The sequence below is a fragment of the Nematolebias whitei genome, chromosome 13 (assembly GCF_014905685.2).
Source record: "Nematolebias whitei isolate Nwh7 chromosome 13, NemWhi1, whole genome shotgun sequence".
NCBI lineage: Eukaryota > Metazoa > Chordata > Actinopteri > Cyprinodontiformes > Rivulidae > Nematolebias > Nematolebias whitei.
Window position 1 is genome coordinate 8,968,752 of NC_056510.1, and position 6,192 is coordinate 8,974,943.

The window sequence follows — 6,192 nt, forward strand, 5'->3', positions numbered from 1 at the left end:
TGAGCGCTGCATTTTTAAACATTTCCATCCCAGTTTTAGACTGCACCTTTAAAGTTCTCACATGCAGTTTGGTTTTATTTTGGGAGCTGTGAGTCAGTCGTTTCAGCAGAGACTGCCCTGACCGCACACAAACACACAAACATGTGACTCAGAGGGATGAGAAGGGACAATAAATCTGACACAGCAAACAGCAGTGAACGCTCCACATCCAGGATTCTTTACGTGAACATGTGAGGAATGCATCCAGTCCAACCTAAAAAAAACACCTTAAACTTCTGCAGAAGAGGAATTTTTATAGTAAATCAGAACCAGAGGCAGAAATGTGAGATAATAAAGCATCAAATTGTGCTGCTGCAGCTAAAGAAAGAATAATCTGGAAACATTTGTCTGATTTTAAAATAATGATACTTACCAGAGAAATCAGGACAAAGATGTCCGAGTGAGGAGGTCAGAGATGGTCTGAGACTCAGGGAGACGTCCTTTTAAATCACTTGGACCGTTTGAAGGGAATCTGACTCCTCCTTTCCTCTCAGTCACAGGAACCTGATTCCCTATAGGCCCTGCTGGGCTCCACTCCCATCAGCACTCCTTTTCCTCCCCCCACCAGTCTCCTTCCTGTCCAGCCACTCCCTCCGTCCACCATTCTCAAGCGTCTGCTGCATCTGGTTCCTCTCAGCGTGTTTCGGCTCCACTCTCATCCTCTCAGGGACTGGAGATGCTCTGCAGGACCTGGACCAACTCTCAGTTCAATTCAGTTCAATTCAATTTATTTATATAGTGCCAAGTCACAACAGAAGTCATCTCAAGGCACTGAACAGAAATATTCACATATATAAAAGTAAGTTAACACTATTTATCTGACACTTTTTTATTTGTAATTTATTATGCTTATTTATTTATTATTTACTATATTTTTATTTAAATAATTAATTAATTAATTAATTTTACTTGTTCTCTTTTTATCTGACTTTTTTTTTTAATCACTTTTTATTGCTCAGGTTTCTGGAACCACTCAGATTACTAGTAACAAATAATCCAAAAGTGGGAATAAGATAATAGATTAATCAGTGTAGAAAGCAACACAATCTGCAGGATTCTGCAGGAATCAAAAGGATTATTGAGCATGCATCAGGATAATCTGCAAGATTAAAGTCAGACCAACAAAGAGACTGTAGACAATCTTCACAGGAAATGAAATGAGGAAAATGGAACTTTTGATTATAAAGTTTGCAGAGTCAATGTGCAAAAGTCTAAATTAAGCAGTAGTTTTATTTATTTATTTATTTACTTTGCTTCCAAACTATCCTGTAATATTTTAGTGTGATCTCAGTCAACAGTTCTAGTTTTCTGACGGTCTTTTAAAGTTTTTTTTTATTTATTTTTTATCTTTGGCTGCTGTTCACCCAGTTTCAGTTGAATCTGAACATTTTTAATCAACTCTGGCTTCATTCAGACATCAAAAGCCTCATAAACAACAGAGGAACAACAAAACAGACAGATTAAACTATTTCAAGTTGAATCTTTAGTCTCGTTGTTCTCAGTAGCCTGTTAGAGACACAATATGTTCTAATGTCTTTAGATGAATTGATGAGAAACACCACAGAAAGTGATGGTTTTAGAGGGGGTCACAGAGTGGCAGCTGCCACTGAATGACTTGCCACCCCAGTTGCCTCCCTGTTTGTAGGCAAGGTAATTGTATATATATATATATACACACATTAGTTGCCAACCAGACCTTGGCATTTTACCAGGAGAGACTATTAGAAGAACTTCAAGTTCAAATATCTTTATTGACATTTATGTCACATGTAGAACATGAGGTGGAACAAAATTGTGTACTCAAGGTCCCAGTTACACCCAACAATAGCAAAAATATAAAGTATAAAAAGACACAGTAAGGATCTAAGCTATACACCTAGATGTACGCTAAACGAACAATAGTTGACACGCTAAGATCTAAGATACACGCTAAACACTAATAATGTAAAATATTACGGTGTATTAAACGGCAGCCTGAACATGAGTCTGTGGTGAGCAGATGGCTATGAATACAGCAGCATGGATAATCAGCAGCACAGATAAGTTACATTTCACCAATTAAAGCGGCATTAGAGTGATTTCCTTTTTTTCCTTACCATGATTGTCCTGGTTAAGGATTCATGAGTCTAACAGCCTCAGGGTAGAAGCTGTTCCTCAGTCTAGTAGTTCCGCACTTAATACCCCTCAACCTCCTGCATGAGTGGAGCAGGGCAAAAAGTGTGTGTGCTGGGTGAGTGGGGTCCTTCATGATGCAGGTGACCCTCTTCCTGCATCTGGAGGTGTAGATGTCTGTGATGGTGGGGAGACTGACTCCAACATCTTCTGTGCAGCCTTCACCACTCTCTGCAAAGCTTTCCTTTCTGCAGCTGTGCAGCCTCCATGCCACACGTTGATGCTGGAGCACAGGATGCTCTCCACTGCACATCTGTAGAAGGAGGTGAGGACTGTATTGTTGGAAGTGGGGACTTCCAACCTTTGAAGTGCCTGGAAGGATGCTCCACCCCTGGAGTGGCAGGTGACAGGTAAAGTGTATCCATCCATAGGGGAGTGGTGGCGCAGAGGTTAGGATCGGAAGATCGCCGGTTCATGCCCCGGTACCGACAACATCAAAAATGTGGGTGTGGTAGGTGAAGCACCCACATTTGCCCCTACCCTCGTTCACCCCACTCTGGGCCTTAACCCCACCATCTGCTCCCTAAACAGGTCTCTCTTGAAAATGAGTTCTCATGGCTCAATTAGGCTACCTGGATAAATAACGGGTAAATGAAAAAAAATCTCATTATGGGATAAAAGCTTTGATACGAGGTTGAGACATGAAGGCAGCAGGTTCAGGAGGAAAACCCAGACCTCCCTTCTCCCAGCATTCATCTCCAGCCCCTCCTGAGGTGTTTCCCGCCAAGAGAGGCTCTACAGTTCATCGAGCGAGTTTTGGAACAAAACTAAGAGGAGAACCAGGAGGCAACCTGATCTGACGTGTGAGCTGCCTCATGAGGAGGAGCAGCAGCTCTACTCCGAGCTCCTCACCTCAGCTCTGAGGTTCAGCCACACTCGGTCCATGAAGCTCTTTCTCAGCTGCTTGGATCCAGAATCTTGTTCTTTTCGTCACAAACCGTTTTTAAGAAAAATCCACTCCCGCCAGTTAAAAAAGCAGTTTGATGAGATGTAAACAACACAAGACCATTTTATTTTCCATCTTTACACATAGTCAATAAAACAAACAAAACAACAACAACAAAAAAAACCCAGGTCTTTTGGAATTGTAGTGGACGCCCAGAACGTTGGGTTCGTCAGACCGGACCACATGTTCCCTGCAGGGTTCTGAGAGACTTGATAAATATTTTGCAATGTTTATCCAAGCCTGGATGTTCTACTTTGTATGAAAAGATTTCCCTGCCCAAAGATCCAAGTGAAGAACACATTGAAGTCACATGAGGGCGGCTGTGGCTGAGTATTTAGAGCAGTTGTCCTCCAACTGGAGAGTTGAGGGTTCGATTCCACCAGCAGTCACATGATGTGTTCCTGGGCAAGACACTGAGCCCATCATTGCCTCCGATGTGTGTCCCATCAGTGAATGAATGTGATCTGAAGCACTGATTAGTTTCTACAGATTCAGATTATCTAGATGAAGCAGATGGCCACTTGTCCTGAGCCTGGTTCTGCTGGAGGTTTCTTCCTGTTAGAATGGAGTTTTTCCTTTCCACTGTTGCCTTTGTGCTTGCTCAGGATGGGAGACTGCAACGAAGTTCAGATTCAACGAGTCTGCTGTCTTCCTTAGAGAACTTTTAACTAATTGGCTCATTTTTATGCATGTGAATGTTTTTGTACAGTGCCCTGAGCCTACTTCTGTTGTGATTTGTCACTATATAAATAAATTGAATTGTAGAGGGCTGCATTGATGTGTGTGGAGGTAAATGAGGGCACAGATTGTATTGCAAAGTGCTTTGAGTATCTTGATTAGATAGAATGGCGCTATATACAGTCCATTTACCATTTACATGTAGAATACAACCAGCTCCTTCTTCACCATGACAGACCGGAGCAACTTCCTCATTACTTTAGACAAGGACTATCTCCTCTCAAAGACTCATTAAAAAAAAAATCAATGAGATATCTAAACTCCTGAATTTTTCCCATATCAAGACCATTTTTAAAAGATTACAAGAAAGAAAGTTAGGCTCCGTCTCTGCCGGTCTGGACGGTCCAGATGAATCCCAAATAGCAACACAAAACATGGAAACACCACTTTGTCCAGCCCCAGCATCTAATGCACCGCTCCATTTGCCTTCGGGCCTAATGACTTCAGCCGCTGAAGTTCTTTTCCCCATAAAGACTGAAACTCGCAGCACATTTTAGGATTAGATTTTCTCCAAACGGTGGAGTGCAGGTGTTTCCATGATGCATCGTGCCCGCTTCAGTCACTGAGGATAATGGAGCGCACGAGGGAAACAATCAGTTAATGGGCCGGTGAGAGGAAATGAAGCCTCGTTAGTGAAGATGGAGCACTCAGCAGGAACAGGTGATCATCTGGACCTTTTTATTTTATTTTTTTAATAAAGTGGTAAACAATCAACCTGTTAGGAAAAAAAAAAACGTTAAAAATCCATTATGTAGCTTTTTTAAGCTTATCAGCTCTGATTCAGCTGTTTATTTATGAGGAATTCTGGAGAAATTTTAGTGTGTAAAGTTTTAAAATATCGGTACTCACATGTTCATGAACAGAATCAACACATGCATTAAAAAGTCCTGATTCTGGTAAAAAAAAAAAGTTTTTTCACACTCAGAGATTTGACTGAGATATAAAAGAATAAAAGATATAAAAACAAGCTCGAGACAAACGGTGCAATACTTAATTCACGCACCTTTGCAAAAACATAAAATATAATTAAATAAACAAAAGAAGACAATTTTGAATCAGCAACACATCTCAAAAAGTTGTGACAGGAGAAACAAAAGTCTGAAAGTGGTAAAAAATAATCTGCTGGAGGAGCATTGTTGAGGTCTGGGTATTAAAAGAGAGAGGTGAAATCTCTCAGAAGGCGTGCAGGGGTTCACCAGTCTGCCAAAAATTAACGCAACAATTTCAGAATAAAGTTCCTCAACAGAGAGTAAGTTGTTCTGCGGTCATATGGATCCAAATCTGAAGTTCTTTTTGGAAACCACAAACACCATGTCCTCTGTTCTAAAGAGGAGAGGGACCATCCAGCCAGTTCTCAGTACACAGTTAAAAAAAAAAAAATGCCTCTCTAATGGTATGGGGGTACATAAATGCCTATGACATTGGCAGTTCACACATGTGGAAAGGCTCCACCAATGCAGAAAAGCTTGTACAGTTTCCAAATTGGCAGCTTTTCCAGGGAAGGCCTTGCATATTTTAGCAAGACGATGCTAAGCTACATGCTGCAGCCATTCCAGCAGCACGGCTTCATAATGGAAGAGTCTGAGGACTGAACCGGGCTGCTGCAGTCCGGACCTCTCAGCAACTGAAAATACTCAATACATCGTGAAACAAGAAAATTCTACAAAGAACCAGATCTGATGAATAGCTAGGATCCTTCATCAGACACACACTCCCTCCAAAACCTCCAACTGGTCTCCTCAGATGCTCCAGAACCTCCAACAACTGGTTTTCTCAGGTCCTCCAAACCTCCAACTGGTCTCCTCAGGTCCTCCAACAACTAATCTCCTCAGGTCCTCCAGATCCTCCAACAACTGGTCTCCTCAGGTCCTCCAAACCACCAACAACTGGTTTTCTCAGGTCCTCCAGACCTCAGGTCCTCCAACAACTGGTCTCCCCAGGTCCTCCAACAACTGGTCTCCTCAGGTCCTCCAAACCACCAACAACTGGTCTCCTCAGGTCCTCCAGGACCTCCAACAACTGGTCTCATCAGGTCCTCCAGAACCTCCAACAACTGGTCTCCTCAGGTCCTCCAGAATCTCCAACAACTGGTCTACTCAGGTCCTCCAGAACCTCCAACAACTGGTCTCCTCAGGTCCTCCAGGACCTCCAACAATTGGTCTCCTCAGGTCCTCCAGAACCTCCAACAACTGGTCTCCTCAGGTCCTCCAAACCACCAACAACTGGTCTCCTCAGGTCCTCCAGGACCTCCAACAACTGGTCTACTCAGGTCCTCCAGGACCTCCAACCACTGGTCT